The sequence below is a fragment of the Equus caballus genome, unplaced genomic scaffold (assembly GCF_041296265.1).
Source record: "Equus caballus isolate H_3958 breed thoroughbred unplaced genomic scaffold, TB-T2T unassigned-0002207, whole genome shotgun sequence".
In the NCBI taxonomy this organism is placed as follows: domain Eukaryota; kingdom Metazoa; phylum Chordata; class Mammalia; order Perissodactyla; family Equidae; genus Equus; species Equus caballus.
This window is the reverse complement of record NW_027222255.1, coordinates 5,113-17,500: the sequence shown is the minus strand read 5'-3', so window position 1 is coordinate 17,500 and position 12,388 is coordinate 5,113.

The following is a 12,388-nucleotide window of genomic DNA, read 5'->3' as shown; positions in this document are numbered from 1 at the left end:
GTCCGTGGTCAGGGCCGCGAGCCCGCGCTGCCCCGGGCTCGCCATCTCCGGCCACACTGGGCTTAGCTAGGGATCTAAAAGGCCCCTGTGCGGCTCCCAAGTCAGTGCCTCCCCTCAGGCCGAGACCAAGGGAGGCAGAGACTGGGACGGAGGTGCCGATCAAACAGCACCTCCCAACCAAAGAGCCAGCATCACGCCGCTGGCTCGGCCCGCCACAATCACTCCCACACCCGCGTGGAAACCCCAGCAAGGGGAACACGCGGGCACGCGCCCGAGCCTGCCCGCCCCCACACGGCACGCCGTGGGGTGGGGGCGACGAGGCACCCGTCCCCCGCGAGGGGGACGGGCACGCCTCCCTTACCGACTCGACCCCCCCGCTTCTCAGACACACCAGCGCAGCGGTCACCTGAGGAGGGCGACGGGAACAGGGAACGACACCGCCACTCGGCCTCGGGCGCCTGAGGGACGACCTGGAACACTCCAGGGGCACCGCCAACGGCCGGGGGAGCGCGCTCACGCGTCCAAGAAGGCGCGCGGCGCGGCGGCAACACGGCCCGCCCCACCGTGGGGAGGGCCGCCCGCGAGACACAGCCAAGAGGCACAGGCGGAGCATCCGCCGCGTCACGGAGACCCCGACACCGCCCACGCCACAAGGCACGGGGCGGGGGAGCGAGGTCGGGCCGGATTCCGCACCCCTGCCACCTCCCACACGCCACTCGCAGCGGGGGAGAACGGGCGAGGGGGCCCGCGGGCAGAGCGAGAAGAGCGGTCCCGTTCGCCATGAACGTCCGTCCCTCGTCTGGCACGGCTTAGGCCCGGCCCGGGAGAGCACAGCATCACCACATCGATCAGCAGCATAACGCGAGGGATCCCCGAGCAAGGGAAGGCCGGCGAGGACAGCCAGCGGAGGAGCCTGCTTCAGCCTCACCGGCCCCCCTCCTCCTCTAGCAAGCGCGGGCGACGACCCCAGGACGAGAACGCCTGACACGCACTGGCACGGAGCCGGCGGGACGGGGTAAGTCGCGACCGCACCCGGGTGCCGGCGGCAGGGAGTGCACGTGGTAGAGGACCCCGCGCCCCTAACCCCGCCGCCCTCGGGTACCAGAGACCGGAGGTGGCACCACGGTCGCGGGGACGCCTGGAACGCACAAGAGCCGGCGCGCAGGCCCCAGCGGGCGGCTCAAGCGGCGGGGGTGGAAACGGGCGTCCGATTCTCGGCCAGAGCCCGGAGACCTCCCCGCACACGCATCCAGGCACCCGGAAGCTCTCGGGCGACTGTCACCCGAGCAGAGCGTGTCAGCACTTATCTGGCGGCACAAAACCACCCATTCAGGGGCAAGAATCGCCGCGCCCGGAGACGGGGCCCACCCACGGATCACGAGGGGAACCCCTGGATCACGGCCACGGCCACCAGACCCCAAGCACGACCCCATCGCCACCAGGCCCGGAGCTCCCGGGGCCATCTGGTCGACCCCAGAAGCGTGGCGGCAGGGGGAGCCGGGGACAGCCTCCCCGGGCCGCCCGCGCGGGCCGGGACCGGTCGGTCCCTCCCTCTGAGTCGCCGGGTCAGGACTTAGAAAAGAATTCCACGGAGGAGCCTCCGGCGACCGGGCCCGGGGCGGGACCGTGGCTCCCGTCCCTCAGCCGGGGCTCCACCTACGCCTCGAGCCGGCCCCCTCCCACCTCCGGACAAAGACGCGACCCGCGAAACTCGGAGAGAGAAGTCCGGTCCGACGGCCCGGACCCACCCCGGGCACGCGTCCCGGCCGGGGACGCCCTCCCCGGCCCGCCCTCGAGGGCTCCCGGGGCCGGTCCACGCTCTTCTCCAGGGCGGGACTTGGACAAAAAACTGCCACGGAGGAGGAGGCATCCGAGGACCGGGCCCGGTCCCCACCGCCAGAGCCGGTCGACTCGGAAGACCAGTGGGGAAAAGGCCAGCCCGGCGGCCGAGCCCGTCGCGCCCTCCACGGGCCTCCCCCGCAAGGCCCCGGCCGGTCCCCCACCTCCGGAGCGGGGCGCGGAAAGGGGATCGGCGACGCGGAAGGCCCGACCACCGGGCCGCCCTCAGGACGACGGCCGGGCACGGGACGAGTTCCCTCGCCCGTTCCCCCGCGGCGGCCCCCCACCCCCTCCCGGGGACGGAGGGGCACCGGCGGCTGCTGGTCGACCCGTCCGGGAGGCCCCACACCCCGGCCGGCACCGGGCGGCGCGGCGACAGCCACCTCCCTCAGTAGCCTGCACCTCCAATCTCCGGCGAGCGGAGCGTCGCGCTCACGCCCCGGCGCCACCGGGCCAGATCCCGCCAGCGACGCCGGCCTCCCGGGACTCTGCCTCGGTCACCGCGGCCGAGTCCCGTCCCTTGGCCCGCGTCGCCGGAGCTCCGGAGGAAAGAGACGATATAAAAGCGGCCGCCAGGTGGCACCCCGGCGACCGGCGACCGCCTCAGCGGGACGGAGCCGGAGCGCGGGCCCGCCGGGGAGCACAGCCGGGCCGCCGGGCCGCCAGATCCCGTCCCGGCGCCCCCTCGGACCCAGCCTCCCGGCCCAGCTCGGCCCCGGGGCGTCCGCCCGCGGGCTCGCGGCCGCCAAGGCGCAGCCCCAGCCGCAGGAGGGGGACCCGGAAAAGGTTTCTCGGGCGCTCACCGGGAAGGGGACGGGGAGAGTTCCCCCAGAGAGGCCAGGGGTCGGCCCGGGCCGGGCTGAGCCGGTGCGGCCGGGAGGCCGCCGCTTCCCGGAGCGGCCGGAGCGCCCCCGGGGCTCCCGGGAGGACTTAGAAAATCAGGGCGGGCGGGGACGGTCAAACCGAAACCAGGCACGTCATCCGAGAAGGACCGTGATGACGGGAGGAGGAAAGCTTTCAAGCGCAGAGGGTCTGTCGAAGGCAGGCGGAGAGTCTACCCGCTGAAACGGACGAAGATGGGAAAAAGAGGCTAGCTGAGGTGCCGACATTTAAGGAAATTAAAAAAAAAAAAAAAGCACGAGGGCGTGGAGAACTGGGGGAAAATCAACACTGAGAAATCTACCCTCTGAAACTGACGAAGATGGGCAACAGGGGCTAGCTCGGGTGGCAATCTTTAAGCAGAACACACACACACACACACACACACACACAAGCGCGTAGAGACCTGGGGAAAAAGCAACGCTGAGAAATCTACCCTCTGAAACTGACGAACATGGGCAACACAGGCTAGCTCAGGTGGCAATCGTTAAGCAAAAAAATAAATAAATAAAATAAAAAACTACAATGGCGAGGAGACCCGGTGAAAAAGCAACCCTGAAAAAAGGTACCCTCTGAAACGGAGGAAGCAGGGCAACAGAGCCTAGCTCAGGTGACAATATTTAAGCCAAAAAGAAAGAAAGAAAGAAACAAAGAAACAAAGAAAAGAGCAAGGGAGTGGAGACCTTGGGAAAGAGCGATACTGAAAAATCTAGCCTCTGAAACTGACAAAGATGGGCAACACACGTTAGCTCAAGTGCCAATCTTGCAAAGAAAACACACACACTCACACACACACACACACACTGAGGGACGTGGAGACCTGGGGAAAAAGCAACACTGAGAAATCCACCCTCTGAAGCTGACGAAAATGGGCCACAGAGGCTAGCTCAGGCGGCAATCGTTAAGCAAAAGAAACACACAAGGGCGTGGAGACCTGGGGAAAAAGCAACACTGAGAAATCCACCCTCAGAAACTGAGAAAGAAGCGCAACAGAGGCTAGCTCAGGTGGCAATCGTTAAGCAAAAGAAACACACAAGGGCGTGGAGACCCGGGTAAAAAGCAGCACGGAGAAATCCACCCTCTGAAACTGAGGAACATGGGCAACAGACGCTAGCTCAGGTTGGAACCTTTAAGCAGAAAAGAAAGACACCAGGGCGTGGAGAGCTGGCGAAAAAGCAACACTGAGAAATCTACCCTCTGAAACTGAGAAAGAAGCGCAACAGAGGCTAGCTCAGGTGGCAATCTTTAAGCAAAAGAAACACACAAGGGCGTGGAGACCTGGGGAAAAAGCAACACTGAGAAATCCACCCTCTGAAGCTGACGAAAATGGGCAACAGAGGCTACCTCAGGTGGCAATCATTAAGCAAAATAATAAAATAAAATAAAAAACTACAATGGCGAGGAGACCCGGTGAAAAAGCAACCCTGAAAAAAGGTACCCGCTGAAACGGAGGAAGCAGGGCAACAGAGCCTAGCTCAGGTGACAATATTTAAGCCAAAAAGAAAGAAAGAAAGAAAGAAAGGAAGAAAGAAAGAAAAGAGCAAGGGAGTGGAGACCTTGGGAAAGAGCGATACTGAAAAATCTAGCCTCTGACTGACAAAGACTGGCAACACACGTTAGCTCAAGTGCCAATCTTGCAAAGAAAACACACACACTCACACACACACACACTGAGGGACTTGGAGACCTGGGGAAAAAGCAACACTGAGAAATCCACCCTCTGAAGCTGACGAAAATGGGCCACAGAGGCTAGCTCAGGTGGCAATCGTTAAGCAAAAGAAACACACAAGGGCGTGGAGACCTGGGGAAAAAGCAACACGGAGAAATCCACCCTCTGAAACTGACGAAGAAGGGCAACAGATGCTAGCTTAGGTTCAATATTTGAGCAAAAAAAAAAAAAAAAAAAAAACCCACACACAAGGGCGTGCAGAACTTGGGAAAGAGCAAGACTGAGAAATCTACCCTCTGAAACTGACAAAGATGGGCCACAGAGGCTAGCTCAGGTGGCAATCGTTAAGCAAAAGAAACACACAAGGGCGTGGAGACCTGGGGAAAAAGCAACACTGAGAAATCTACCATCTGAAACTGAAGAAGATGGGCAACAGAGGCTAGCTCAGGTGGCAATCATTAAGCAAAAAAAATAAAAAATATAAAAATACAATGGCGAGGAGACCCGGTGAAAAAGCAACCCTGAAAAAAGGTACCCGCTGAAACGGAGGAAGCAGGGCAACAGAGCCTAGCTCAGGTGACAATCTTTAAGCCAAAAAAAAAAAAAAAAAAGAAAAGAAAAGAGCAAGGGAGTGGAGACCTTGGGAAAGAGCGATACTGAAAAATCTAGCCTCTGAAACTGACAAAGATTGGCAACACACGTTAGCTCAAGTGCCAATCTTGCAAAGAAAACACACACACTCACACACACACACACTGAGGGACTTGGAGACCTGGGGAAAAAGCAACACTGAGAAACCTACCCTCTCAAACTGACGAAGATGGGCAACAGATGCTAGCTTAGGTTCAATATTTGAGCAAAAAAAAAAAAAAAAAAACACACACACACACAAGGGCGTGCAGAACTTGGGAAAGAGCAAGACTGAGAAATCTACCCTCTGAAACTGACAAAGATGGGAAACAGAGGCTTAGCTCAGGTGGCAATCTTTAAGCAGAAAAAAAAAAAACAACAACAACAAAAAACCCCCACAATGGAGTGGAGACCCGGGGGAAATCAACACTGAAAAATACAAATACAATGGAAGGCCAATAGACAGAGCAGGCACTTTCACCTGGGGAGGAGGAGGTACGCATGGATGACCAATAAGCGCATGCAAAGATGTGAGCTGTTCCCTGGAAAAGCAAGTGAGAAAATTAGAGGGAGACATTGTGGGGACACACGGGTGAGACTGGCTTCTTCCAAATACAGGAACAGGATCAAACTGCTAGTGAGGTCGCGGAGAAGCCAAGTCAGTCACTCACGCCTCACTGGTGGTGAAGGGAAACGGTATGGCCTCTGTGAAAAATGGCGTGGCGGGTTCCAAAACTCACACGCCGCGGAAACAACCACCGAAAGTGGCAACCTACATAAGCCCTTGGTGTATCTTGCCTCCTAAGAGCGTCTGTATGTAGCTGGAGCCTTGGGTCGTTAAGGCTTCCACAGTGATCTGTGGTGGTGGTGGGGGGGGGCCTTGGGCCTTGGGGGTCTCCGCTGGACCTCCAGGAAGTCAGCTTTTGTGGAGTCCCGTGAGTCCTTCCAGGGAGGGAGGCATCCAACCCGAGGGTGGTCTGGAGGGCACCACTCCCGCCACTCCCGGGGGCTGGGGCGGGGGGCGGGGTGGGGGCTGCGGCCACGTTCCTGTTCATTCACACAGAATCCGGGGCATGAATGTTCTTAGCAGCTCTGTTCCACACAGACCCACACTGGAAACCACACAGATGTCCTGCAAGTCCCATCCCTTGCTCATGTCGCCGGGGCTCCGGAGGAGGGCCACTCTGTAAAAGCGGCCGCCAGATGGCGCCCAACAACCGGCGCGGAGGGGTCAGCGGGAGGGAACCGGGTCACCGGCCAGCGAGAGTGCACAGCCTGAGCCCACCGCCGGGTCAGGTCTCTCTCTGTCTACCTCTGTCTCTGTCTCTCTGTCTCTCTGTCTCTGACTCTGTCTCTCTCTCTCTTTCTCTCTGGGCCCGCTTGGGGCGGCCGGGAGGTCACCACGCGAGGCCCCAGGATGTCCACCTCGGAGCTCCCAGGCAGCACAGGGCAACCCTGGGCGCAGAAGGAGGTCTTGGAAAATCGGCGGGGAGGGGGGTGGGGTGGGTGGGCTTGCCAGGAAGGGGACAGACTCCCCACGTGACTCCTGGGCCGGGCCGGGGCTGCCGGCTGGCTGACGCGGACAGAGGGTGGAAAAGTCCCCGGAGATGCCACGGGGCAGGCCGGGGCTGCCGGCCCCCGATTCCCTGAGCGGCCCGAGCACTTCCCGGGTCCCGGGAGGACTTAGAAAATCAGGGCGGGGTGGGGGGTGGGGGTCGCTGTCAAACCGAAACCATGCACGTCATCAGAGAAGGACCGTGACGACGGAGGAATTGTCCGCAGTCTGTCAGGAATTGTGTGCAGCCTGTCACTTCCGGCCCAGAGGGTCTTTCTAAGGCAGACGGACAGACAGAGCCCACAAGTCGTAGAGGAAAGGACCGAGCCGCTTGGCCGCTGAAAAGTTTACAAGACAAAACGGGTCTCCCTCCGCACGGGGCCACAGCAAAGCCCAAAGATGACACACGGGGGGAGCATGGGTGCAGATTCACGTGTGGTGATAAGAATATGGATTTCAGCAGGGCTTCCCGTCCTCATCAACAAGCAGAAGCACCCAAATGGTGCGGGTTGGGGGCAGAGACCTCACAGCCATTCCCTCCACAAATCGAGTTCCCCGGGACATCCTCACAGCGCCGTGCTGTGAGTGTGTGTGGGTGTTTAAAATGGGGTAAATGTGGACGTGGAACTGCTCCGTGAAACCAAAATAACAACAGTCGTAGATCTTCTTTGGTCATTTAGAAAATTCTTCCCCCCCCCCCCCCCCCCAGCGGTGCACGTATTTCCCTTCCAAAAAAGAAGAACGGGAAAGGAGATGTTAAAGGCAAGCAGAGAGAGGAAAACTGTTGCAAAACAAAAGCTGAGCTCCCGTCCGAGGGAGGCCTCCTCCGTTAGAGGCCTAGGAAATCATTCTGACAAAATGGAGGATCTCTGTCTTTGGTGTCGATTCCCTCAGAGGTCAAGAGAAACCTTTTCCAATGTCTTTATCAGGAGGAGACTAGAAGTTAGAGAAAAGTATCCTTTCGAGAGCGAGAAAAACCAATTCTGATTTTGCATCAGCTTCCCTCCGATCTTGAAACTCATTGACTTGATTCCATTCTGTCGATGGAAATAATCCGGAACCAATCTATCCGTGAAAATCGGGGTGAGTTTATTCTGACCTAAGATGTAAGGACTGTGGCCCGGGGCCTTTCTTCCTGAAGGAAGAAAGGGCGCCCGGGAAGTGGGGTGTACAGAGTGCTTCTAGACCCCCAGAGAGGACGTTTCACATAGGATCGAAAGGTCCCTTGGACGATAGTCGCGACACTGCTCTGTCAGCACAGCGATCGACAGACACCGCTGGGTGGCAGGTCTGTTGTCTGGGCCTGGGTGGTCACAGGTGAGCCGGATGGTCAAAGGTGAGCGCAACCATCCGTTCCTAGCCTAAGGAAAGATGCCTCTCCTTAAGGAAAGGCCCGAGCACGGGGAAGCTGCTCCTTTCCCTTAAGGGCATTGGTTCTTGCCGTAGGAAATGTTTAAAGCAGATCTACGATGCAATGCGTGCTCGACGGCCACGTCAGGCCCTTTTGGAAAAACACTGTCAGGCCGAATTAGGCCGACACCCAATGGCTTCCTCATAGACTCCAATAGATCCTATCGCTCGCCATTTCTATCTGTCCACTCGTTCCAATTTTAGGCCACTTGACCACGAACAGACCTTTTTCTCAGATTTTTTTCCCCGTGATCACCTTTTCACAGACAAAACGATCTTTACTTTTTAGGCCCTCTTGCCTGAAGGCAGCCATCTCACTTTCCTTGAACACAAAGATGTTTCCCATATTCACTTTTAGTGGCTTTTTGTTTTGTTTTGTGTTGTTTTGTTTTGAGGACGATGAGCCCTGAGCTAACTGCTGCCAATCCTCCTCTTTTTGCCGAGGAAGGCTGGCCCTGAGCTAACCTCCGTGCCCATCTTCCTCTATTTCATATGTGGGACGCCTACCACCACGTGGCTCGCCCAGCGGTGCCACGTCCACCCCCGGGATCCGAACCGGCGAACCCCGGGCCGGCGAAGTGGAACAGGCACACTTAACCAGCGCGCCACTGGGCCGGCCTAGTGGCTTTCATCGCATTCGTTAAGTAGAATTTTTAACCCTCACGAACCTTAATTTTGGTGAAAACTAAGAAGTCAGCAATTAGGAACTGTCCTTCCCATGAGCAGTCTGTCGCTTGGCCAATTTCTAAACACTTGGCCACTTTTAGAAACATGGGATTTCATAGGTTTATCTCTTCCTTCGCTTTATTTGATTTCATCTCACTTTAGTTTTTGGGTGAGGAAGATCGGCCCTCACAGAGCTGACGCCTGTTGCCAATCTTCCTCTTCTTTCTGCTTGAGGGAGAGCGGGCCCGAGGTAACACCTGCGCCCCACTTCCTTGATCTTGCGGACGGGATGCCACCACAGCCCGGAGTGAGGAGCGGTGGAGGTCCACGCCCGGGATCTGAACCCGAGGACCCCAGGCTGCCGAAGCTGAGTGCAGGAGCTTAACCACTATGCCGCCGTGCCGCCGTCCCCTGTCAAAGCTTTTAATAAAGCACGAGACGTGTTCCTCGATAGACCCAAAGGTCTTTTCGTTTCCGTATCCTCACAAACCCAAAGTAGATAAACTTCTATTTAGCCACTCACGTCTCAGGTTCTATCTTACTCGGAAATGATCTACATCGTCAAGGAAATTGTTTTTGTCTTAAGTTTGGCACCCGAGCTAACGACTGTTGCCAATCTTCCGTTTTTGTTTCCCCCCCCCCCGCGATTTTTCTCCCCAAATCCCCCCCATGACATAGTTGTCTATCTTAGTTGAGGGCCGTTCTAGTTGTGGCATGTGGGACGCCGCCTCCACACGGCCCGACGAGCGGTGCCGTGTCCGTGCCCGGGATCTGAACGGGCAAAACCCTGGGCCGCCGAAGGGGAGCGTGTGAACTTAACCACTCGGCCACGGGGCTGCCCCCGTCCGTGGACTTTTTTATCACCTGATTTCACCTCGCAAAACTTCAAAGCTTCAAGTTATCAGAGAGGTTTGGGAAGTTGTTTTTATTTATTTAATTAATTTATTTTTCGAGGAAGACGAGCCCCGAGCTGACACCTGCTGCCAATTCTCCTCTTTTTGCCCCGGGAGAGTGGTCCCGAGCTAACATCCGTGCCCATCCTCCTCCCGTTGATAGGCGGGACGCCAACCACAGCGTGGCTCACCAAGCGGCGCCACGTCCGCACCCCGGATCCGAACCGGCGAACCCCTGGCCGACAAAACGGAACGTGCGAACTTAACTGCTGTGCCGCCGGGCTGGCCCTTCGGGAAGTTCTTTTCAGGACACGGGCCATAAACTAGAATCACCGCTACAGGTTTATCGGAGCGACATCAGCGTTCGTGGTGGATTGAGTCGTCCCCTCTGTCTCTCCCCTCCAGGGGACAACCAAAGGGACGTCTATCGACCCACCCACCAAGGATTCCCCCCCCCCCCCCGCATGGCACAGCAGGATGCCTGAGAGATCCACGCAGCCCTACAGCGGCAAGTCACATTCGCACAGTCAAAATTCAATGGCAGAGGGGGCTGGCCCCGTGGCCGAGTGGTTAAGTTCGCACGCTCCGCTGCAGGCGGCCCAGTGTTTCGTGGGTTCGAATCCTGGGCGCGGACATGGCACTGTTCATCAGACCACGCTGAGGCAGCGTCCCACATGCCACAACTAGAAGAACCCACAACGAAGAATACACAACTATGTACCGGGGGGCTTTGGGGAGAAAAAGGAAAAAATAAAATCTTTAAAAAAAAAATTCAATGGCAGAGACAAAACGTTAAGGTCAGCGAGAGGGAAGAGAATAACCGGCCCAGGAGCAACAGTGTGAAGAACATGGAGAAGACGGGTCCTAGACGCCGGGGTCCCCGGAGCAGCAATTTCATCAGAGGCCCGCGAACGTCCACGATCTCCACACCACGTTTATGGCCGACTGCGTGTGTGGGTCCTTTGGAATCGACCAGGCTACCGTCTGGGCCACTTTGGGACATCGTGTCTAGCTGCCCCGAGCGGTGGAGCTGTCGTTCGAGTGTAAGATGGGGCCCGTCCGGGGAGAGCATGGGGACGGGGAAAGGGAGGCCGCGGGAAGTCACAGAGTCTGAGGTGTTCGGGGGAGACCGACTCTTCTAAAGTGGAGGCGGTAGAAGGAGAGCAGCAGGATTTTTGGATTTTTGTTCTCTCTGTTAGGTATCTGGGTCCGGAGGAGAGTGGGGCGGGGGGGGATGGTTGTGGTGGTGGTGGTGGTGGTGGGTGTGAGGCTGAGGCAGGGCTGGTGTTTCCTTTCCGGGTCAGGTGAAAGAGCTCCTCCAGTGGAGGTTTTTGGACAAGGGGTCTGGTCTGGCAGGATGGGAGGTTGCGGGTCGAGCCACAGGGGAATCTGTCGTAGCTCAGACTCGGGCCTTTGAAGAAATAGACAGAGAGAGGAGTTTTGCTCTGTCTGTCACCGCAGCCGGCACCTCAGGAGCAACAACAGAAGGCTTCCCGAATGAGTGAAGGGGCAGGAGCCAGCGTGCCCCGTGCCTCTCTCAGCCCTGCGCCGGCAGGGAAGGAAGCAGGCAGGCAGGCAGGCAGGCAGGCCTCAGGGCTACTCCCGTCCTACTGCCCGGTGGTCCCTGTCCCGGCCCCGCCCCCACTCTCCCCCTGACCCTCACCGCTCCCCAGCCCTCTTGTCAGCCAGAGAGGCGATGGGGGGGGCGGGGCGGTCCCAGAACAAGTTTCCTCTCATCCACCATCATCTTGCCACCCTGACGACTTGGCCCGAGATCCTGCCTAGGCTGTAGCCGTGTGTGGTTTTCCTGTGGACAAGGGGGCCGGTTCACCATTTCGGAGGAAACCCCTAGCCTTCCACTGCCGAGTCGAGTCGGTGGGACTCGCCAGCCTGGGAGGGGGGAGGGGGGAGGGGAGGTCAGGCCCATTCATTCCGACGGGCCTGGTGTCAGGGCTTCATTCAAGTGCAGGAAGCTCTCTCCCATGGCCTCGGGCTCTTTTCCATTGAACGGCTTTCTTCAATTCCCCCACCCTTAGGCCGCAGTCCGCCAAGGGCCGGGAGGCAGGGAGGGAAGATGTTGGGGCAGGGTGGCTGTCTGAGAAACTCGCCTCGTCTGGGGCAGAAAGAGTGCCCCCCTCCTTTCTCTAACCCTACTAGACTGCTTGAGGATCACGGACGGTTTGGCTCATCGATGAGCCCTGCGTTATGGGCCCGGCAAGCAAACTCCTAACTGGCAACCCGCTGCTCTAGGCGTGTGTGGGTTTTTTGATCATTCACCTTCAAGTTCGCACGACATTGGTCCGTGTCCCCCGCCCCAGCTTCCCATGGGAAATCCTCCGTCTCTTTCCACAGACTCACTGGCGACTTCACACAGCGCCTGCCTCCTCCTCCTCCTCCTCCTCCTCCTCCTCCTCCTCCTCCTCCTCCTCCTCCTCTGAAGGGGCTGACCCCGTGGCCGAGCGGTTGAGTTTGCACGCTCCGCTTCAGCGGCCCGGGGCTTCAAAGGTTCGGATCCTGGGCTCGGACACGGTACCGCTCATCAAGCCACGCTGAGGTGGCGTCCCACACGGCAGAACCAGAGGGACCCTCAAAGAGAATATACAACTAGGTACTGGGGTGCTCTGGGGAGAAGAAGAAGAAGGAGGAGGAATAAAAAGAAAAGATAAGATTGGCAATGAGCTCGGGTGCCGGTCTTTAAAAAAAAAAAAAAAAAAAAGAGGAAGAAAGATGGACAAACAGGAACGAATCCCACTGACGGCACCTCCAAATGGTGGGGGGTAGGGTGTGTGGGGGGGGTGGGGAGTGGCATCATCGGGCCAATGGTGACTCTAAGTCGTGATCCCGCGG